Raw genomic sequence first — 24,948 nt, forward strand, 5'->3', positions numbered from 1 at the left:
CCTGGTCAGTCCAACACAGACCAAGATCCCTGAAACGGAAGAAACAGGAAAAAAAGCTATGGGATGCATTTTTACAAATGACCCCTGGAAAGATGACATACAAGCAAGTCAATAGGCACAAAACCTTGTTCCGGTTCCCATTTCTTGATGAAGAGGTTTTCTCAATGTATACATTAATTCCACACTTTAGTCTATTGCTGCTGGCACAGGTGAGAAGGGGAGCAGTGGAGAGGTTTGGACCTTGGGAAGCCAGGCTCTTGGATAGAGATGGGGAAACTCAGGTTTAGGGGTCAAATATGGCATGCCAAGCTTCTTTGTCCCATGCACTCTTCCCATGCCAACACACCCTCTCCTTGGGCCATGCCCCTCCTTGGGCCTTGCTTCACATCTCCATTGAGTGTCTTTCTCTGGATGGATTGTGTTTTGCTATGTGGCCTGCAGGACCTTGCCACTTCTAGGTCTGGCCCATCAGCCAGATCCACTTCTCTCCCCACAGGATGCTCTACCACTTGGGATAACATGGGGATACTCTGCATGATATACGGTATTTGGAGAATCTTTATTCAAAAGAATAGCAAAAGAACAGCAGGAATGTTGCATTGTGTATTCCATGAGAGGTTTGAAAAATGGAGAAGCTGAAAGAGGATCCTGTTTGGGGCTGGTGCACACAAAAAACCCATGCAAGGCTGACCCCTCATTTTCTGGAGGGTAGATTTTGTACTGCCTCTTAGAGGAATTTGCTCAGTGTGGGTGCATCTCTCGAACAACAATACATGGCAGCCTTCAGGGAGTTGAGTTGCAAGAGCACTTGATTTCTGGCAATGTCTCTTGTGATGCTGATCCAGTTTTGGAAAGTGTTGTTATAATATGTCTTCCCATTACCCTGGATGAGTCCAACCCACTTCCATCCCTTCCCTGGTGACTGACTGATCCAATGTACACCAAAACTGTCTACAGAAAATCCAGACACTGTACGGGTCAGCTGTAGAGTCTCCCCACTTTGTTTCATTCCACCACCTGCTGCTGCATAAGACTGTAGTGAGATACCTGCATGACAGGAAAGAATATATAGACAGTAAAAAATGCATATGAGTAATAGGTAGCACATCATCAAGATTGTCATCTGCACAAAGGAAGAAATTAACCCTTTCTTACATGCAGGGATGCTCATTAAGATACTTATCAAGAGCTTCAGTTTCATGATTCTGATAGATGGTATTAACTCCTATCACTGGAAGAACCTTGAGTTGCATCAAACAAGCCATGCCATACAATCATTTGCATTATGCCATGAGTACTACTCTTATAAGAGACTTGAAAAATGCAAACCTCCTCCCCACACCACTGAATCATCCAAAGAATTGCTTTGTAAAAAAAATAAATATGTAGGAGGAAATGCCACTGGACATAGTTTCCGTGGCTCCCTGAATCCTGAACCAACAGCTTAAAAATTAGGTACAATTGCAACATATACTTTAAATAGCATTATTGTTATTGATACACTGGCTCTATGTTTTTATGCAAATTCATTGGAATGGGTAAGTTTAATGTAATGTGATCTTGCCAGTCTTGCTATTAATAGTGTCTGCTGCCTCTAAGCCAGGAGTGAGGAACTGCAGGCCCAGGGGGCAAATGTGGCCCTCCAAACCTCTCCATCTAGCCTTTCGGACTCTCCCCAGGACACCTTCCTCACCAAGCCTTTTCCTAACTTATACATGGACATTTGACAATAAAGAGTTAATTCCTTACTCTGGACATTCCTTGCCTGACAATGCCAGGATGGGGAAATCAAATGAACCTTATCCAATAGCTGAAGTGGGATTCAAAGGTCAATGTGGAGGGGGAAGGGTGGGTGCAGACCCCTGGAGACTCCAGAGAGCAGCAGCTGCCATTTCCTCTCAAGGGGTGGGAGACCAGCAGTGCCTCCTATTCACCAAGAGGCCACTGTAGAGGCGATATTCATGTTGGAGGGACCGTAGTGGCAGGCTGCCAAGGAAGAGACAGATCCAGTCACCAAGGAGTCTGTCTCAGCCACAGATGCCACTGTGGCGGCAACAGCAGGTGATGCATTCCTTGAAGGATTCATTCCTGCAAGGATGCATTTCTGTTGATCCAACATACAGAGGCAGTGACCTCACCTTTGCCTCCTAGATGGGCCAACCCTGGCAGGTTGTATCCCTATGGGAATAAATTCTGTGAAGATACAGAAATGAAACCATTATTTATGCTGTGGAATGAGAAGGCACTTTGCATGTCCACAAGAGCTTGCTAGGAGGCAACTAAAACTGGGAGAACCCTACTGATTTCTTTGCTCCCAGGGGCATGGAGGTTAGGATAATGCATTTGGGGGCTAGGTTAAGGGGTTTCTGCCACCTTTGAGGTTGGATTGGGAACTAATGTAGAGAGACTGCAAAAGTATGTATTAATTTGTGGTTTACTCAGTACAGTCATTTGAACTGAAAGCTCTTCAGTGCCACCTGCAGTCTTTTAATTTAACACACAAAGGTTTTTGTCTGAGCTCGAGTTCAGTTTCCACCACTGTGTGTCTGGCACAGTAATAGACGGCTGTGTCCTCTGGCTTCAGGCTGTTCATTTGAAGATAAAAGTTGGTGCTGTCCTTGGAGGCAGTAAAACGCCCTCGGATGGTTGGGGAATAGTTATTGCTGGATGATGAATAATAGTAAAGAAGCCATTCCAGCCCTTTTCCTGGAGACTGTCGGACCCAGCTCATGGTATAGCTGCTAAGATCAAAACCTCTTGTGGCACAGGTTAACCTCACAGATTCTCCAGGCTTTTTCATTTCTGGGCCTGACTGAGTGAGGACAATCTGTGAACTGGCCCCTGCAGAGAGAAGAGACACACTGCTTAACTGTGTGCATTTTAAAGCTAACACACAAAAACAAGGATGTCAAGAGTCACCCAATGTGGAAATAACTCCCCACACCACTAGTACATATTATAAAGATACAAATCAATTGACTTACATGGTAATGTGCTTATAATCATGATGAAATGTAAGTTCCACAACATTTTAAAATTCATAATCGGAGATTTGAGGACCCCAAAAAATTTCAGAAGCAGTTCCACTGAGCTTTGATTCCGTCTGAGGATCTGGTGTTTACCTTTAAAGAGGAATGGAAAGTTTTCGGTTTTGCATATTTTGGGTAGGGCTGGAAACATCTGATATAAAAGGGATGAGCTGTACTGGACCTCAACTTCAGTATTTTCTGGTTCAGTTGAAATTTACCCTGCTGGACCTAGGAAAGGGCCTTGGGCCAGGAGAACTGGTCTCCAAATCCTGGCTTATTCATGTTGTGACTTTGCTGCAGATGGTTTATTTTCCCCTCCATTTACATCATCACCTCAATGCATGAGTCCTCTGACTTGGCTCACAAAGCACACCATAAATAAACACAAAGGAAGCAATTATTATTAGACGTAAAAAAATTGATAGCAATTTAATTTAAAATGAAAACACCCATTGAAATACAAATCTGAGCAGTTAAGGTTATAAAATGTAAGTTATTTATAATATCTGCTTGCATATGGTGCTGATTAATGGGATGACAACTCCATAACTGAGGCATCAATACCAGAAAAAGGCCATCTCTCTTTTGCTTGTGCATTTCACTTCATTTGTTGGAGAATAAACTAGTGGTTTGAGAAGCTGATTCCTTCTCACTTCAATCCCACTGACAGAGCATCATAAGTCTATTGTGTTCTATTGTATCCCAATTCACCCCATCCATTCTGTTCCACTGTATGTATTAAGGACACAATTTGGGCACACCCACACCCACAATAAAACACACACTTCTCAGATCTGAAAATTCAAATCCAATCCATAAGCAAGTACCCTGAGTATATGAAAATCATAATCAGTTAGAGAGCAAGATTGTCTCCTTAGGTCTCAATGAAAATTTCAAACAGGCACTTATAGTCTCTTTTGACTGAAAAACAGCTCAGGAATGGAAGGAATGTGAGAAGAAAGAAAGAAAGAAAGAAAGAAAGAAAGAAAGAAAGAAAGAAAGAAAGAACAATCCTTAGATGAAGAGATAACATGGTTCAGGAGAGGGCCAGATGAAAGATTCACAATCTATATTCATTTACTTCAAAAGAGCAGTTCCTAGACACCTGCTTCCTCTGGTGAAAGGAGATGTCCCTCTTTAGTATCTCTCCTACTTGCAGTTTTGTGGTTTTTCTGAGTTTCAAGATACCTGTGGTTCTGTGGTTTTCCTAAGTTCCCACCACCATGGAACAAGAGCACCACCAGCAGCAAGTCATTGGCTTAACTTACAAAGGAGAATGTTTTTTCTTCTTTTCCTGGTTGTTTAGGAGTCCTGGCTGGATTGCCATCACAGTGCATCACTAGTGCAGTAATTAATTAGTGCAGTAACACTAAACTGCCTGGTCTCCACTTTGGGACTAATTATTTGCTGATTGAAGTTGAAGCCATCTTTTGAAGCTTTTCAACATCTACATGCAGCCGCTGGGAGAGATCATCAGGGGGTTTGGGCTGGGTGTCCTTCAATATGCGGATGATACCCAGCTCTACCTCTCTTACAAATCAGAACCAGTGAAGGCAGTGAAGGTCCTGTGTGAATGTCTGGAGGCAGTTGGAGAATGGATGGGGGTTAACAGATTGACGTTGAATCCTGACAAGACAGAAGTACTGTTTTGGGGGGACAGAAGGTGGGTGGGTGTGGAGGACTCCCTGGTCCTGAATGGAGTAACTGTGCCCCTGAAGGACCAGGTGCACAGCCTGGGAGTCATTTTGGACTTGCAACTGTCCATGGAGGCACAGGTCAATTCTGTGTCCAGGGCAGCTGTTTACCAGCTCCACCTGGTACGCAGGCTGAGACCCTACCTGCCAGCGGACTGCCTCGCCAGAGTGGTGCATGCTCTGGTTATCTCTCACTTGGACTACTGCAATGCGCTCTATGTGGGGCTACCTTTGAAGGTGACCCGGAAGCTACAACTAATGCAGAACGTGGCAGCTAGACTGGTGACTGGGAGCGGCTGCTGAGACCATATAAAACCTGTCTTGAAAGACCTACATTGGCTCCCAGTACATTTCCGAGCACAATTCAAAGTGTTGATGCTGACCTTTAAACCCCTAAATGGCCTCAGTCCAGTATATCTGAAGGAGCGTCTCTACCCCCATCGTTCTACCCGGACACTGAGGTCCAGCGCCAAGGGCCTTCTGGCGGTTCCCTCACTGTGAGAAGCCAAGTTACAGGAAACCAGGCAGAGGGCCTTCTCGGTAATGGCACCCACCCTTTGGAAAGCCTTCCCACCACATGTCAAAGAGAACAATAACTACCAGAATTTTAGAAGACATCTGTTTAGGGAAGCTTTTAATGTTTGATGCATTACTGTATTTTAATATGTTGTTGAAAGCTGCCCAGAGTGGCTGGGGAAGCCCAGCCAGATGGGCGGGGTATAAATAATAATAAATTATTATTATTATTATTATTATTATTATTATTATTATTATTATTATTATTATTAAAGTGTTGTATTGCCCTTGGCTTGTGGGCGAAGAAAGCCACTGCTTTATTCTTTTGTGAATACTAGGCATGGAGGATTAAAGCTGCCCTCCTCCCACACCATAGCCTAGATCTTACTCCTCTCAGGCTGGCCATTTATTTATTTAAACATCAACTATTCAAGGCAAACCATGGGAAATCTATTATGTATGTCTGAAATAGCCCCAAGGTACAATTTCATCACAGAGTGGATCCTGGGATGTTCTCACTGGTAGTAATTTGCCACCAGTCTTTTCTGTCACTTGCTATCTGTCCCTTTTAACGAGTTGAACCTGGAATTTCCTGCATGCAAAACACATTCTCTGTCTCTGGAACACCCCCTGTTATCACTCATGGAAGCTACAGGTTTCATCAAGATCTGAACTCAAGATCAGTGACTTCAAAGTCCACAGTGTTAACCACAGGGCTCACCACCACAGTAAGTATTTCAGGGATGAACTCAGGAATAGAGGAATTTGCCTTCTACCAGATCAGACTTTTTGTTTATTTAAGTCAGGATTGAATTCCTCTGGCTGTCAGCCACTTTCTGGGATGGCAGACAGAAGGTCTTCCCCATATCCTGCTTCCTAATCCTTTTAATTTTGGGACAGTACAAACTGAGGACTCCTGTAAGCAGGACCAGAATGCAATAAAACTCTCCTATTATTTTGATTCAACTCATTTTCAGAGACATGCTGCTTCTAATATTAGAATGAAAATAAATTGTATATCAAATGAGCCTCAGACAGCACCTCCTTCTGCATAAATGGACAGGGGGAATCTCATTTTCATGAGCTGTTCTTTGCAATTTATTGGAACAACTGCAATTCTGCTATTAAACTGTGTTTTTTTCCTCTCTCTCTATCTCGGCTAGAAGGATAAAAAAACTCAACAACTTCTAGAAATATGGCAACACTGTGAAGCATAGGTAAAGGTAAAGGAACCCCTGACCTTTAGGTCCAGTCTCGGATGACTCTGGGGTTGTGGCGCTCATCTCGCTTTACTGGCCAAGGGAGCCAGCATACAGCTTCCGCGTCATGTGGCCAGCATGACTAAGTTGCTTCTGGCGAACCAGAGCAGCGCACGGAAACGCTGTTTACCTTCCCACCAGAGTGGTACCTATTTATCTACTTGCACTTTGATGTGCTTTCGAACTGCTAGGTTGGCAGGAGCAGGAACCGAGCAATGGGAGCTCACCCCATCGCAGGGATTTGAACCTCTGACCTTCTGATCGGCAAGCCCTAGGCTCTGTGGTTTAGACCAAAGCGCCACCCACGTCCCAAGTATGTGAAGCATAAAGGTAAAGGTACCCCTGACCATCAGGTCCAGTCGCAGACGACTCTGGGGTTGCGACATTCATCTCGCTCTATAGGCCGAGGGAGCCGGCGTTTGTCCACAGACAGCTTCCGGGTCATTGTGAAGCATATTTATTCTGCTGTTAGCTCCTCCGACCCTTCTCCTATGTTTAACAGCTAAGAAGACACTCAAATAAACCTCAAGAGCATTTTTTTCTCTGAAGCCCCACCCAGGGTGCCTCTCACTGAAGGAAAAAGTTGTAGCAGTGCCACTTGACTGTGTTCACAGAGTAATGAAATCAGATGAAAGTTATACTTCAGGAACAGGGCCACAAATTTCCTAATGCTAAATGGACTTCGTATACAGCATCTTTCTTTGCACCTGTGATATGAGACATTCTAAGGCTTTTTTGAGGTTAATTTCCCATTGTTTGCTTTTCAGAACAGAGCACTCTTCTGTCATTAATGAATCTGAAGGGAGAGGAAATGAATAGGCAGGAAAAAAAAACAGGGCTATTTCAAGCATATGCAACACTGAAGCCTGGTTCTCAGTTGGGGTGGTTTTTGTACAGCCGCGGAGTTGGGTTGTCTCACTGTGTCTCTTGCACAATAGTACATGGCAGAGTCTTCAGGCTTCAGGGCCCTCAGTTGCAGGGACACCTGGCTTTTTGAGATGTCCCTTGTGATGGTGATCCGGTTTTGGAGAGCAGAGTTATAGTTATTGCTTCCATCATACCCCATTCGTCCAGTCCACTCCAGCCCTTTTCCAGGAGGCTGACGGAACCAGTGCACACTATTGCTTGTTAGAGAAAATCCAGACACTGTGCAGGTCAGCTGCAGAGTCTCTCCAGGTCTTTTCAGCCCATTGCCGGACTGTGTGAGGGTAATCTGTGAGGAACTGTCTGCATTTATCAGAAAAGAATTGAAGAAGACAAAAATAAATAAGAAACACGATGATATTACACACGAATAACCCCTTCTTAAGAGGAAATGGGAAACTATCTTACATGCAGGGAATATCATTAGGAAACCAATCAAAAGATTCCTCTCCATGACTTGGATGGTTGCAGGACCAGACGAAGATCTGGATGCTGCTGAAGACCTTGAATTTGGTATCTTTGACCTGCACGCCCTCTTTAAAGAAGGCCGTACCAGAAACCTATTTGCATGTTGTCCTGGGTGCCTCTCATAAAAGAGAACTGAAGGCTGAAAGAAGATGCAATAATGGAGTGGCTAAGAATGAATGTCAGAATCCCACCTTTCCTACCCATGTTTGGCCATCATGTTTTCTGGAAACAGGCATGTGACTTGATGCCTTCTTGTCCAGAGTTTCTCTGGCTTTGGGAGGGAACAGAAATTACAATGCAGTACTTAAGGCACTAAAACTTTAATTGGGAAATGCAGTTATTCAGAATAGCATTGGTCCAGTCTAGGGTGGGGAACATTTTTTAAGGTCAAGGGCAGCATTCCCTTCGGAAAACCTGCCGTGAGCCAAGTGGCAGTGTTGTTGGGCAGGTTTAGCAGCAAACGTTTGTGAAAGTCATTGCAAATCCCCTCCCCCAAATATTGGTTTCCTGTCGTTGTGGATGTGAAAGTGATTACTACCTTCTGTCCTGAAGCCATTTCAGTTCACTCTAAATAATGTCCTTTTGCAGATGGTTCTCTAGCTGCACTGGTGGGTCAAAGGGGCAAACAACCTCCATAGCAGATAAGTAGTCAATCTACTTTGAGATGGATTCATCTGTCAATTTCAGTTTACCCCAGTTGCTCCTTTTCCCATTCAGTTCATCATATTTCTACATCAGTTAAAACTTCACATTAAAATTCACCTGCACTTTTATGACCATAAGAATGTTGAAATTATTTAATATTACATAAAATGGTTTATAATTGTGTGTGAACTGTATTTTTAAGTTACTGTGAAAAATGTACGAACACGTGATGAAGGCTTGTATTTTCCCTTTGCAAATATTCGGGGAAGGTGCTAGCTTTTGTGACTGAGCAACAGGTCTTTGGATAAAATTTTGGAATGTTTACTTATATTTAGGAAGTAGCCCACACCATGGATTCCCAATCCCAGAAAATGGATCTTACCTATATTTTAGCACTCTGCTATCCAATCGTTTATTAAATTTAAGAACTGTGGGGGATATGCCTCATATGACCTAAGAACTTCATATATTTCCACATTTAGAGGAGAAATCCTAGACACCTGCTTCCTTTGGGAAATGAAATTTCCTTCTTCACAAACTCTTCACATTGTGGTTTCATCTCATTGCTGCGATTTTCTTAATACTTGTGCTGTCGAACATGTATGCCCCCTACAGGATTTCTCTTTCCTGAGTAACATAATGGAATGGTTTTTGCCAGACCCAAGACTGTCTTTTCATCACTGTGAGCCTCTGGCGCAGTAATACGTGGCTGTGTCTTCTTGCTTCAGATTGTTCATGTGCAGATATAAGTTGGAGCTATCCTTGGAGGCAGTGAACCGCCCTTGAATGGTTGGGGAGTAATAATTGGTACCAGTTGAAGAGTAATAGTATATCAGCCATTCCAGTCCTTTCCCTGGAGACTGACGGAGCCAGTGCGTGTGAGCGCTGCTAAGATCAAATCCAGCTGTGGAACAGGTGAGTCTCACGGATTCTCCAGGCTTTGTCAATTCTGTGCCTACTGAGTGAGAACAATCTCTGAACTGGCCCCTGAAAAGAGAGGAGGCACACCAAGTGGATTTATAAATAAATATAGAGCAGGTGTTTCCATGCAGGGCACTTCGCTGGATTGAATGCTTCCAAAATATAATGCTTTGTTCAAAAATAACTTTTGAAGAATTACTTACAAGCAAGCCCAGTTATGAAGAGGAGGCAATTCAATACCCAGAACATTGTGAACAGAGAGATGAGGAACCTCACTGATTGTTGAAGCAGGCTCAAGGAGATCTTTCGTTTCTCCGGAGGAGGAGAAAAGTTAGCCATTTAAAAGCAAATGAGAGTGTATGATTTTTGCATATGCTGGGCAGGGGTGGGCAGAACTTAGACAAAAAGGGAGACTCTCATCAGTGCAGGGAGTGGAGTGAAGCAATAAAAGCTAAGGAGCCCAAAGAGTGAATTCCAAATGGTCCACAGCCATCAGTATGGTTTAAACATGACGTTTAAGTTACTGGAAAATTTCCTGGGGAAGTTTATGTGAAATGAATGGAGCCCTTGTTTATTTTAATCAACTATTTGTGTTTCTGTCTCTGTGTGGGAATTGCATCTATTGCATCCCGATTCACCCCATCCATTCTGTCCTACTGTGTGTATTTAGGACACATTTGGCGCACACTCCATCCCCAATAAAACATACACTTCTCAGTGCTCTTACATGCATTAAAGTGTAAAATGTGTGGCTTCTCCCCTACCAGAGATCCTGACCCTCCCCATAGATCACCTACACCTGACGACGCAGGAGTGCTATTCCACTTCTGCATCCCAGCAACTAGTATTTAGACCCATACTTTTTTTAATACTGGAGGGACACCATAGGCAGCATAGATTGTTGAAATGAATTCATCTAATGCTCCATGAAAACCACCAAAATTGTGCTCACCCTGATGTCATAACTCTGCCAAAGTGCATTGGACTGTAGCTGAAGAAAACCACTGAATTCTCAGACATAAATGTTGGCAGAGTAACTGGCTATGTGTTTACAACAAGGGACACATATGAAGTGTACAGGAGCAAGGGTGTGCTTGGCTGGATGGCTGATAGCAAGATTCCCAATTGTTTGTTCACATAGAGATTTTCATGACTGATGACTAGTGATTTGGAAGGGAATTTTCTGCCTCCCAGCCCATAAGTACAATATCTTTCTGCTCCTCTTTCAGAGAAGAGTAGGAGGCTCCACGTGTTCTCTGTCCTCCCAATGTTTTGCCAGGCCACTCAGTCATGTAGTAAAGTGGCAGTGTCTCCATCACCAAGGAGACTAGATCACCACCAACCACCCCTATGAACCAACATTATGATTTCCCCCATTGCATAATGCCAAGTGTTGACTTCTGTCTAGATTACCACAGCATCCTATAGGACCACCCACTTCTAACATATAGCTATTGGATATTTTATTTTATTTTATGAAGAAATCAGTAGTCAAATTTATTATATATCTGGCTTCTGCAGTAAAATGTTGTTGTTGTTGTTGATAATGATGATGATGGAACAAATTTCTTCCAAGGTTGCATGCAGGGTTGTTTCTTACACTTTTATATCCTCAAAACAACCCTATGTGGCAGTTTAGGCTAAGAGACTGACCCAAGGTCACCCAGTGAAAAACCTTAACACCCACAATACACAGGATGTGAAAATTTCTGATCTAGGGTTTGAGTCAACAACATCTACTCTGAAACATCCTCAGAAATTTACAAGATCTGTGGCAAATATGTGATTTGCTTGATCACCCAACGGAAATCCCAACAGCTTTTTCAACCCTTAGAAGCCAGCTGATTCTTTCTCTTTATACTATTCTCCAAATGGGTTTTTGTGCAAACTCAGATTCACTTTCCACCACTGTGTTCTCTAGCACAATAATACATGCCGGTATCTTCAGCTTTCAGACCAGTCATATGTAGATAGATCAGCTTCTTGGAACTGTCTGTGGAGATTGTGAACCGTCCTTTAGCAGAGTCTGCATAATAAGTTGTGCCCGTATTAATTTGTGAAAGCCATTTGAGTCCCTTTCCAGGAGCTTGATAGACCCAGTGCATCCAGTAGCTGTCTATGTTGAATCCTGATGTTGTACATGTGAGTCGAAGGGACTCTTCAGGTCTTTTCACATCCCCACCAGATTCCACCAGAGAAATATCTGCATGGACACCTGGAAAGAGAGAGAGATTGAGTTGCAAACCTTACATATGTGGATTATAAAGGCTTCCTGATAAATCACACCAACTGAATTCCAACCAAAGGGATTAAATACCTTTGAAAATGAAGAAGCTAAATATGAAATGTATCCACAGAATCATTTCTACTGGATTGTTTAGATGGAAGGCTGGTGTCTGTCTAACAGGATGAGGATATTTCCACAAGCTCAGCTGGAACCCACAGCAAGAGGATGGCTCGGGTTTAAATTGTGGACTGTTCCATTATTTGCATATCCTCCTCTATATATGATATTTCCCAGAGGAACTTTTTCAGTTGAAATGCTTCTCAGTCCTTAATGCTTTTGTTTCCATTTGCCTCTATACACATGGCCTTTGTGATTTTTGTGATTTGCCTCTATACACATTGCCTTTGTAAGCAGAACTTTCGGTCTGACATATTTTGCTCCAACATTAAGGACACATTATTTATATATTTTATTCTATACTATCAATATTATTGGATCTGTCCTCTGAATTTTTTTTATGCCCGCCAATGCAAACAACAGAACTCCTGAATTAAAATAGAATATCCTTTTTAAAATGCCAATGAATCAGGCAATAAATTGTAAGGAAACGAAAGACAGGAGGTAGAAATAGATGATGAAAACAGTGATAATTGTATTAATATTTCTAAATGGAAATATAAGAGACTACCAAAATATGGAGTCACATGTACATAGGTAGTTTATAATGTGATCTTTTGCGATGAAAAGTTATTTTGGTTTATATTTGTATATTCTTAAAGGTTGGCAAGCCAGTGGCAGATCTTGGCCTCTCAGATTTCAGTGGTACCCTGTGTTACTCCAAAATCCTGCAACCCCCACCTGTCACCTTCCATTTGACATCATTGCTGTGGCACCTGCTGTGGAGTCCCAGAAGCTCTGCAGCCATTGTGGCCAAACCTGTCGTGCTCCCATAGATCCCTCTTTGTGTTTGTCCCTTGGCTAAAACTGGTGATGTTCCATCTTTAAAAGTTCAGAGAAGCTAATGCCTTACAGACTTATTATGTTGTTCCCCTCAACATTGTACAGTTTTATGATATCTTATGATTACAATAGGTTTTAATGTATATTTTATTGTTGCAAGGAGAACTGATCAGTATTAGACATAGGCAGGAATTGCATTTTTTTGTGTTGTTTTCTTCCCAGCTATTGCACAAATGTGAGCTTTGACGTCTCATCTACCTGCTAGCATCATGAACAGTTGCTGTGGATTGTAGCATTATGATATCTATTTTGTGTGTCCTATCACTATGGGAATTTATTCTGAAAATAAATAGCAAATAAAATTATTATTTATTCTTTAGGCCAAATGTACTTAACCGCCCTGAGACCTCTGCTTATAGGGCAGTATATAAATTCAGTTAATAATGATAATAATAAAAATTTGCATTCCCACAAGAACTTGTCTAGCAGGGAAATAAAACCAGGCTAACTTATTTGATCCCAATAGATTTGGGAACTAGGATAAGTAGTTTCTGCCACCTTTGTGGATAGATATGGAACTAATGTAGAGAGACTTGATACGTATTTATTTTCTTGTGGTTTATTCAGCACAATCATTTGAACTGAAAGCTCTTCAGTGCCACCTGCAGTCTTTTACCGGTAATTTAACACACAAAGGTTTTTGTCTGAGCTCGAATTCAACTTCCACCACTGTGTCTCTGGCACAGTAATAGATGGCAGTGTCTTCTGGCTTCAGGCTGTTCATTTGAAGATAAAGGTTGGTGCTGTCCTTGGAGGCAGTGAAACGCCCTTGGGTGGTTGGGGAATAGTTGTTGCTGGATGGGCTGTGATAGTAAACCAGCCATTCCAACCCTTTCCCCGGAGACTGCCGGACCCAGCTCATCCAATAGCTGCTAAGATCAAAACCTTTTGTGGCACAGGTTAACCTCACAGATTCTCCAGGCTTTTTCATTTCTGGGCCTGACTGATTGAGGACAATCTGTGAACTGGCCCCTGCAGAGAGAAGAGACACGCTGTTTAACTGTGTGCAGTTTAAAGCAAACACACAAAAACAGGTATCACATCAGGATTGAAGCAGTGACCAAAAGTGGAAATAACTCCCCACACCACTAGTACATATAATTAAGATACAAAAGATTTCACTTACATGGCAGCGTGCTTATAATCATGATGAAATGTAACAGCCACAACATTTTAAAAATTATAATGGGAGAGTTGAGGACCTAAATAAATTACTGAAGCAGATCCACGGAGCCTTGATTCCGTCTGAGGGATCTGGTGTTTACCTTTAAAGAGGAAAGGAAAGTTTTCAGTTTTGCATATTTTGGGCGGGCCTGGAAACATCTGATATAAAAGAGATGAGCTATACTGAACCTCAACTTCAGTATTTTCTGGTTCAGTTGAAATTTAACCTGCTGGACCTAGGAAAGAGCCTTGGGCCAGGAGAACTGGTCTCCAAATCCTGGACTGTTCATTTTGTGACTTTGCTGCAAATGGCTTATTTTCCCCTCCATTTTCATCATCACCTCAATGCATGAGTCCTCTAAGTTGGCTTACAAAGCACACCTTAAATAAACACAAAGGAAGCAAATCATTATTGTATGTAAAAAATGATGACAATTTACTTTAAAATGAAAACACCCTTTGAAATGCAAATCTGAGAAGCTAAGGTTATAAAATGTAAGTTATTTATAATATCTGCTTGCATATGGTGCCTGTTATTGGCATGGCAACTCCATAACTGGGGCACCAGTACCAGAAATAGGCTAGCTCCTTTTTGGCAATCCATTTCACTTCATTTTTTGGAGAACAAACTAGTGATTGGGCAGTTGAGGTCCATCTCACTTCAGTCTCACTGACACTGCATCTTAGGTCTATTGTGATCTATTGCATCCATTCTGTTCCACTGTATGTATTTAGGAAACATTTTGAGGACACTTCTCTCTCCCCCCCTAATAAAAAACACACCTCTCAGTGCTCTTAAATGCATTCAATAGTAATATGTGTGGTTTGTCTTCTACCAGAGATCCTGCCCCTCCCCATAGATCACCTACACCTGATGACACAGGAGCACTATTCCACTTGCGTATCCCAGCAACTAGTATTTAGAGCCATACTGTTTCTGATATTGGAGGGACACCATAAGCAGCATAGATTGTTGACATGAATTCATCTAATGCTCTTCAAAGCCATTCAAATTGTGCTCATTATAATGTCATAACTCTGCCAAAGTGCCTTGGACTGTAGCTGAAGAAAACCACTGAAGTCTCAGACATCAATGCTGGCAGAGTAACTGGCTATGCGTTTACTACAAGGGACACATATGCAGTGCACAGGAGCCAAGGATCTGCTTGGCTGGATAGCATGATTCCCAACTGCTTGTGCACATAGAGGTTCTCATGAATGATGATTCATGATTTGGAAGGGAATTTTATGCCTCCCAGCCCTACAGACTCCGTAGGTACAGTATCTGGCTCTTCCTCTTTCAGAGAAGTGTAGGAGGCTCCACATGTTCTCTGTCCTCTCAATGTTTTACAAGGCCACTCAGTCATGTGGTGAGGTTGCAGTGTCGCCATCATCATGGTGACTAGATTGCCCCAACCACCCCTATGAGAAAAAAGTATCCCCTCCCCCTTTGCAAACTGGCCAACTATCGCCCAGTTTCGATTCTTCTATTTTTGGGCAAGATGACTGAGCGGGTGGTTGCTGAACAACTCCAGGCACGCCTGGAGGATGCGGACCATTTGGATCCCTTCCAATTGGGATTCAGGCCTCATCATGGGACTGAAACTTCCTTGGTCATGCTGGTTTATGATCTGCGGTGGGCTAGGGACAAAGGTGAGAGCTGTTTCCTAGTTCTGCTGGATCTCTCAGCGGCCTTTGACACAATCAACCATAACATCCTTCTGGACCGTCTAGAGGAGCTGGGAGCTGGGGACACTGTTATACAGTGGTTCTGCTCCTTCCTCCTGGGCCGTGTTCAGAAAGTGGTGGTGGGGGATGAGTGTTCAGGCACTTGTGGGGTGCCTCAGGGTTCCTTTCTCTCCCCCATGCTTTTCAACATCTACATGCAGCCGATGGGAGAGATCATCAGGCAGTTTGGACTGGGTGTCCATGAATATGCTGATGATACCCAGCTCTACCTCTCTTTCAAATCAGAACCAGTGAAGGCGGTGAAGGACCTGTGTAAGTGCCTGGAGGCGGTTGGAGGATGGATGGGGGCTGATGGATTGAGGTTGAATCCTGACAAGACAGAAGTACTGTTCTTGGGGGACAGGGGGCGGGTAGGTGTGGAGGACTCCCTGATCCTGAATGGGGTAACTGCCCCCTGAAGGATCAGGTGCACAGTCTGGAAGTAATTTTGGACTCACAGCTGTCCATGGAGGCGCAGGTCAATTCTGTATCGAGGGCAGCGGTCTACCAGCTCCACCTGGTACACAGGCTGAGACCCTACCTTCCCGCAGACTTGTCTCGCCAGAGTGGTGCATGCTCTAGTTATCTCCCGCTTGGACTGCAATGCGCTCTACGTGAGACTACCATTGAAGGTGACCCGGAAATTACAACTAATCCAGAATGCGGCAGCTAGACTGGTGACTGGGGGCGGCCCCCAAGCCCACATAATACCGGTCTTGAAAGACCTACATTGGCTCCCTGTACATTTCTGAGGACAATTCAAAGGGTTTAAAGCCCTAAATGGTCTTGGCCCAGTATACCCGAAGGAGCGTCTCCACCCCCATCGTTCTGCCCGGACACTGAGGTCCAGCGCCGAGTGCCTTCTGGTGGTTCCCTCATTGTGAGAAGCAAAGCTACAGGGAACAAGGCAGAGGGCCTTCTCGGTAGTGGTTCCCGCCCTGTGGAACGCCCTCCCATCAGATGTCAAAGAGATAAACAACTACCTGACATTCAGAAGATATCTGAAGGCAGCCCTGTTCAGGGAAGTTGTTAATGTGTGATATTTTTGTGTATTTTTTTGTCTTTGATGGAAGCTGCCCAGAATGTTTGGGGAAACCCAGCCAGATGGGCAGGTTACAAATAATAAATTATTAGTAGTAGTATTATAATGCCTAGTGTTGACTTCTGCTTGATTACCACCGCATCCCACAGGACCACCGACTTCTACCAAACAGCTATTGAATATTCATGTATTTTATTTACATTAAGAAATCAGTAGTCAAATTGATTATATATTTGGCTTCTATGGTATTATGTTGTTGTTGTTGATGATGATTATGATGCCTCAGGTTTCCTCCAAGCAGCTCAAGGTTGCATGCAGGTTCTTCTTTCCCCTGTTACATCCTCAGAACAACCCTATGTTGTAGTTTAGGCTCAGAGATGGACTCAAAGTCACCCAGTGCAAAATCTTAACACCCAATAATTTTCACTTGATGTGACAATTTCTGGACTAGGGTTTGAGTCAACAACATCTGCTCTGAAAAGCCATCAGAAGTTCCTCTGAGTTTTACAAGATCTGTGGAAAATATATGATTTGCTTGATCACCCAACGGAAATCCCAACAGCTTTTTCAACCCATAGAAGCCAGCTGATTCTTTCTCTTTATACTATTCTGCAAATGGGTTTTTGTGCAAACTCAGATTCACTTTCCACCACTGTGTTCTCTAGCACAATAATACATGCCGGTATCTTCAGCTTTCAGTCCTGTCATATGTAGATAGACCAGCTTCTTGGAACTGTCTGTGGAGATTGTGAACCGTCCTTTAGCAGAATCCGCATAATATGTGCTGCCCCCATTAATTCGTGAGAGCCATTTGAGTCCCTTTCCAGGAGCTTGATGGACCCAGTGCATCCAGTAGCTGTCTATGTTGAATCCTGATGTTGTACATGTGAGTCGAAGGGACTCTCCAGGTCTTTTCACATCCCCACCAGATTCCACCAGAGAAGTATCTGCATGGACACCTGGAAAGAGAGACAGATTGAGTTGCAAACTTTACATATGTGGATTATAAAGGCTTCCTGATAAATCACACCAACTGCATTCCAACCAAAGGGATTAAGTACCTTTGAAAAGGAAGAAGCTAAATATGAAATGTATCCACAGAAACATTTCTACTGGATTGTTTGGATGGAAAGCTGGTGTCTGTCTAACAGGATGAGGATATTTCCACAAGCTCAGCTGGAACCCACAGCAAGAGGATGGCTCAGGTTTAAAGCGTGGACTGTTCAATTATTTGCATATCCTCCTCTATATATAATATTTCCCAGAGGAGCTTTTTCAGTTGAAATGCTTCTCAGTCCTTAATGCTTTTGTTTCCATTTGCCTCTATACACATGGCCTTTGTGATTTTGTAAGCAGAACTTTCGGTCTGACATATTTTGCCCCAACATTACGGACACATTATTTATATAATTTATTCTATACTATCAATATTATAGGATCTCTCCTCTGAATTTTTTTTTATGCCCGCCAATGCAAACAACAGAACTCCCGAATTAAATTGAATATCCTTTTTAAAATGCCAAAGAATCAGGCAATAAAATTGTAAGGAAACGAAAGACAGGAGGTAGAAATAGATGATGAAAACAGTGATAATTGTATTAATATTTCTAAATGGAAATATAAGAGACTACCAAAATATGGAGTCACATGTACATAAGTAGTTTATAACGTGATCTTTTGCAATGAAAAGTTATTTTGTTTTATACTTGTATATTCTTAAAGGTTGGCAAGTCAGTGGCAGATCTTGGCCTCTCAGATTTCAGTGGTACCCTGCGTTACTCCAAAATCCTGCAACTCCCACCTCTCACCTCCCATTTAACATATTTGCTGTGGCACCTACTGTGGAGTCCCAGAAGCTCTTCAGCCATTGTGGCCAAACCTGTCGTGCTCCCATAGATCCCTCTTTGTGTTTGTCCCTTGGCTAAAACTGGTGATGTTCCATCTTTAAAAGTTCAGAGAAGCTAATGCCTTACAGACTTATTATGTTGTTCCCCTCAACATTGTACAGTTTTATGATATCTTATAATTACAATAGGTTTTAATGTATATTTTATTGTTGCAAGGAGAACTGATCAGTATTAGACATAGGCAGGAATTGCATTTTTTTGTGTTGTTTTCTTCCCAGCTATTGCACAAATGTGAGCTTTGACGTCTCATCTACCTGCTAGCATCATGAACAGTTGCTGTGGATTGTAGCATTATGATATCTATTTTGTGTGTCCTATCACTATGGGAATTTATTTTGAAAATAATTAGCAAATAAAATTATTATTTATTCTTTAGGACAAAATGTACTTAACCGCCCTGAGACTTCTGGGTATAGGGCAGTATGTATTTATTTGCTTGTGGTTTATTCAGCACAATCACTTGAACTGAAAGCTCTTCAGTGCCACCTGCAGTCTTTTAATTTAACACACAAAGGTTTTTGTCTGAGCTCGAATTCAACTTCCACCACTGTGTCTCTGGCACAGTAATAGACGGCAGTGTCTTCTGGCTTCAGGCTGTTCATTTGAAGATAAAGGTTGGTGCTGTCCTTGGAGGCAGTGAAACGCCCTTGGGTGGTTGGGGAATAGTTGTTGCTGGATGGGCTGTGATAGTAAACCAGCCATTCCAACCCTTTCCCCGGAGACTGCCGGACCCAGCTCATCCAATAGCTGCTAAGATCAAAACCTTTTGTGGCACAGGTTAACCTCACAGATTCTCCAGGCTTTTTCATTTCTGGGCCTGACTGATTGAGGACAATCTGTGAACTGGCCCCTGCAGAGAGAAGAGACACGCTGTTTAACTGTGTGCAGTTTAAAGCAAACACACAAAAACAGGTATCACAAACAGTGACCGAAAGTGGAAATAACTCCCCACACCACTAGTACATATAATTAAGATACAAAAGATTTCACTTACATGGCAGCGTGCTTATAATCATGATGAAATGTAACAGCCACAACATTTTAAAAATTATAATGGGAGAGTTGAGGACCTAAATAAATTACTGAAGCAGATCCACGGAGCCTTGATTCCGTCTGAGGGATCTGGTGTTTACCTTTAAAGAGGAAAGGAAAGTTTTCAGTTTTGCATATTTTGGGCGGGCCTGGAAACATCTGATATAAAAGAGATGAGCTATACTGAACCTCAACTTCAGTATTTTCTGGTTCAGTTGAAATTTACCCTGCTGGACCTAGGAAAGAGCCTTGGGCCAGGAGAACTGGTCTCCAAATCCTGGACTGTTCATTTTGTGACTTTGCTGCAAATGGCTTATTTTCCCCTCCATTTTCATCATCACCTCAATGCATGAGTCCTCTAAGTTGGCTTACAAAGCACACCTTAAATAAACACAAAGGAAGCAAATCATTATTGTATGTAAAAAATGATGACAATTTACTTTAAAATGAAAACACCCTTTGAAATGCAAATCTGAGAAGCTAAGGTTATAAAATGTAAGTTATTTATAATATCTGCTTGCATATGGTGCCTGTTATTGGCATGGCAACTCCATAACTGGGGCACCAGTACCAGAAATAGGCTAGCTCCTTTTTGGCAATCCATTTCACTTCATTTTTTGGAGAACAAACTAGTGATTGGGCAGTTGAGGTCCATCTCACTTCAGTCTCACTGACACTGCATCTTAGGTCTATTGTGATCTATTGCATCCATTCTGTTCCACTGTATGTATTTAGGAAACATTTTGAGGACACTTCTCTCTCCCCCCCTAATAAAAAACACACCTCTCAGTGCTCTTAAATGCATTCAATAGTAATATGTGTGGTTTGTCTTCTACCAGAGATCCTGCCCCTCCCCATAGATCACCTACACCTGATGACACAGGAGCACTATTCCACTTGTGTATCCCAGCAACTAGTATTTAGAGCAATACTGTTTCTGATACTGGAGGGAATCATAGAATAATAATAATAATAATAATAAATTTTATTTATATCCCGCCCTCCCCAGCCGAAGCTGGGCTCAGGGCGGCTAACAACAATAAAAATAATCCAACATTCTAAAACATTCATTATAAAATTAATTAAATCAAATTAAATTAAAATCAAATTAATGGCAACCATCAAGCCAAATTCTGTGCATATTGCCTATTGCCAGAGGAGGGGGTCAGGCTGCGCCCTGACCAAAGGCCTGGTGGAACAGCTCTGTCTTGCAGGCCCTGCGGAAGGATGTCAGGTCCTGCAGGGCCCTAGTCTCTTGTGACAGAGTGTTCCACCAGATTGGAGCCGCGACCGAGAAGGCCCTGGCTCTAGTTGAGGCCAGCCTAACCTCTTTGTGGCCTGGGATCTTTAGGATGTTTTTATTTGCAGACCGTAGATTTCTCTGTGGGACATACCAGAAGAGGCGGTCCCGTAGGTACGAGGGTCCTAGGCCGTATAGGGCTTTAAAGGTTAAAACCAGCACCTTAAACCTGATCCTGTACTCCACCGGGAGCCAGTGCAGCTGGTATAATACCGGATGGATATGATCCCGCAGCGAAGACCCCATAATGAGTCTCGCCGCGGCATTCTGCACCCGCTGGAGTTTCTGGGTCAGTCTCAAGGGCAGCCCCACGTAGAGCGAGTTACAATAATCCAGTCTGGAGGTGACCGTCGCGTGGATCACAGTGGCTAGGTCAGGGCGAGAGAGATAAGGAGTTGGAAGAGACCACAAGGGCCATCGAGTCCAACCCCCTGCCAAGCAGGAAGCACCATCAGAGCACTCCTGACATATGGTTGTCAAGCCTCTGCTTAAAGACCTCCAAAGAAGGAGACTCCACCACACTCCTTGGCAGCAAATTCCACTGTCGAACAGCTCTTACTGTCAGGAAGTTCTTCCTAATGTTTAGGTGGAATCTTCTTTCTTGTAGTTTGGAACCATTGCTCCGTGTCCGCTTCTCTGGAGCAGCAGAAAACAACCTTTCTCCCTCCTCTATGTGACACCCTTTTATATATTTGAACATGGCTATCATATCACCCCTTAACCTCCTCTTCTCCAGGCTAAACATGCCCAGCTCCCTTAGCCGTTCCTCATAAGGCATCGTTTCCAGGCCTTTGACCATTTTGGTTGCCCTCCTCTGGGTGGGGTATAAATAATGAATTATTATTAGTAGTATTATAATGTCTAGCGTTGACTTCTGCTTGATTACCACCGCATCCCACAGGACCACCCACTTCTACCAAACAGCTATTGAATATTCATGTATTTTATTTAAATGAAGAAATCAGTAGTCAAATTGATTATATATTTGGCTTCTATGGTATTATGTTCTTGTGGTGGTGGTGGTTGATGATGATGATGGTGATGGTGATGGTGATGATGATGATGCCTCAGGTTTCCTCCCAGCAGCTCAAGGTTGCATGCTGGGTTCATCTTTCCCGTGTTATATCCTCAGAACAACCCTATGTTGCATTTTAGGCTCAGAGATGGACCCAAGGTCACCCAGTGCAACATCTTAACACCCAATCATTTTCACTTGATGTGACAATTTCTGGACTAGGGTTTGAGTCAACAACATCTGCTCTGAAACACCATCAGAAGTTACTCTGAATTTTACAAGATCTGTGGAAAATATATGATTTGGTTGATCACCCAACGGAAATCCCAACAGCTTTTTCAACCCATAGGAGCCACCTGATTCTTTCTCTTTATACTATCCTCCAAAGGGGTTTTTGTGCAAACTCAGATTCACTTTCCACCACTGTGATCTCTGGTACAATAATACATGCCGGTATCTTCAGCTTTCAGACCAGTCATATGTAGATAGATCAGCTTCTTGGAACTGTCCGTGGAGATTGTGAACCGTCCTTTAGCAGAATCTGCATAATATGTGCTGCCCCCATTAATTCGCGAGAGCCATTTGAGTCCCTTTCCAGGAGCTTGATGGACCCATTCCATCCAGTAGCTGTCTATGTTGAATCCTGATGTTGTACATGTGAGTCGAAGGGACTCTCCAGGTCTTTTCACATCCCCACCAGATTCCACCAGAGAATCTGCATGGACACCTAGAATGAGAGAGAGATATGAGTTGCAAACCTTACATATGTGGATTATAAAGGCTTCCTGATAAATCACACCAACTGCATTCCAACCAAAGGGATTAAGTACCTTTGAAAAGGAAGAAGCTAAATATGAAATGTATCCACAGAAACATTTCTACTGGATTGTTTGAATGGAAAGCTGGTGTCTGTCTAACAGGATGAGGATATTTCCACAAGCTCAGCTGGAACCCACAGCAAGAGGACGGCTCAGGTTTAAAGCGTGGACTGTTCCTTTATTTGCATATCCTCCTCTATATATAATATTTCCCAGAGGAGCTTTTTCATTTGAAATGCTTCTCAGTCCTTAATGCTTTTGTTTCCATTTGCCTCTATACACATTGCCTTTGTGATTTTGTAAGCAGAACTTTTGGTCTGATGTATTTTGCCCCAACATTAAGGACACATTATTTATATATTTTATTTTATATTATCAATATTATATGATCTCTCATCTGATTTTTTATGCCAGTCAATGCTTGTTGAAAAGTAAGCAACAGAAGTCCTGAATTAAAATAGAATATCCTTTTTTAAAATGCCAATGAATCAGGCAATAAAATTGTAAGAAAACGAAAGACAAGGTAGAAATAGATGATGAAAACAGTGATGACAGTATTCATATTTCTAAATGGAAAAATAAGGGACTTCTAAAATATGGAGTAACATGTACCTAAGTACAGTGGTACCTCAGGTTACAAGCACCTCGGGTTACAAACACTTTGGGTTACAGACTCTGCTAACCTGGAAGTAGTACCTCGGGTTAAGAACTTTGCCCCAGGATGAGAACAGAAATTGTGTGCTGGTGGTGCCACGGCAGTGGGAGGCCCCATTAGCTTAAGTGGTACCTCAGGTTAAGAATGGTTTCAGGTTAAGAATGGACCTCCAGAATGAATTAAGTTTGTAACCAGAGATACCACTGTAGTTTATAATGTGCTCTTTTGCAATGAAAAGTTGTTTTGGTTTTCATTTGTATGTCTTTAAGGATTGGCAAGTCAGTGGCAGACCTTGGCATCTCAAATTTCAGTGGTACCCTGTGTTACTCCAAAATCCGGCACCTTCCATTTGACATCATTGCTGTGGCACCTGCTGTGGAGTCCCTGAAGCTCTGCAGCCATTGCGGCCAAACCTGTCGTGCTCCCCTAGATCTCTCTTTGTGTTTGTCCCTTGGCTAAAACTGGTGATGTTCCATCTTTAAAAGTTCAGGAAGCTAATGCCTTACAGACTTCTTATATTGTCCCCCCCACACACACACACTGTACCATTTTATAATGCATTATTATTACAATTGGTTTTTTTTAATGTATATGTTATTGTTGCAAGGAGAACTGATCAGTATTAGACATAGGCAGAAATAGTACTTTTTTGGTGTTGCTTTCTTCCCGGCTACTGCACAAATGTGAGCTTTGACCTCCCATCTACACGCTAGCATCAGGAACAGTTGCTGTGGATTGTAGCATTATGATATCTATTGACGGATGTGTGTTGTATCACTATGGGAATTTATTCTGAGAATAGACGGTAAATAAAATTATTATTTATTGTTTGGGATAATACGTACTTTGGGACAAATGTACTTAACTGCCCTGGGACCTTGGTGTATCGCACAGTATATAAATTTTAAAACAACAGCAGCAGCAGCAACAACAACAATGCTTTGCACTCCCACAAGGACTTGTCTAGCAGGAAAATAAAGCTAGGGTAACTCAACTGATTTATTTGATCCTAAGAGCTTTGGAGGCTAGGATAAGGAGTTTCTGCCACATTTGTGGATAGATCGGGAACCAATGTAGAGAGACTTGATATGTATGTATTTATTTGCTTGTGGTTTATTCAGCACAATCATTTGAACTGAAAGCTCTTCAGTGCCACCTGCAGTTTTTTAATTTAATACACAAAGGTTTTTGTCTGAGCTCGAATTCAACCTCCAGCACTGTGTCTCTGGCACAGTAATAGATGGCAGTGTCTTCTGGCTTCAGGCTGTTCATTTGAAGATAAAAGTTGGTGCTGTCCTTGGAGGCAGTGAAACGCCCTTGGATGGTTGGGGAGTAGTAGTTGCTGGATGATGAATAATAGTAAGCCAGCCATTCCAGCCCTTTCCCTGGAGACTGCCGGACCCAGTTCATCCAATAGCTGCTAAGAGCAAAACCTTTCGTGGCACAGGTTAACCTCACAGATTCTCCAGGCTTTTTCATTTCTGGACCTGACTGAGTGAGGACAATCTGTGAACTGGCCCCTGCAGAGAGAAGAAACACGCTGCTTAACTGTATGCAATTTAAAGCAAACGCACAAAAACAGGT

At 42.7% G+C, this 24,948-nt stretch overlaps 2 pseudogenes; both read right to left on the reverse strand.

Annotated features, from left to right (window-relative positions):
* Positions 1-17,276: 17,276 nt before the first annotated feature.
* On the reverse strand, positions 17,277-18,505 carry LOC144325236 (immunoglobulin heavy variable 3-74 pseudogene; annotated as a pseudogene).
* A 3,796-nt stretch (positions 18,506-22,301) lies between these two features.
* On the reverse strand, positions 22,302-23,766 carry LOC144325237 (immunoglobulin heavy variable 3-74 pseudogene; annotated as a pseudogene).
* Between the last annotated feature and the right edge of the window lie 1,182 nt (positions 23,767-24,948).

This window comes from Podarcis muralis, chromosome 13, assembly GCF_964188315.1.
Source record: "Podarcis muralis chromosome 13, rPodMur119.hap1.1, whole genome shotgun sequence".
Classification (NCBI taxonomy): Eukaryota; Metazoa; Chordata; class Lepidosauria; order Squamata; family Lacertidae; genus Podarcis; species Podarcis muralis.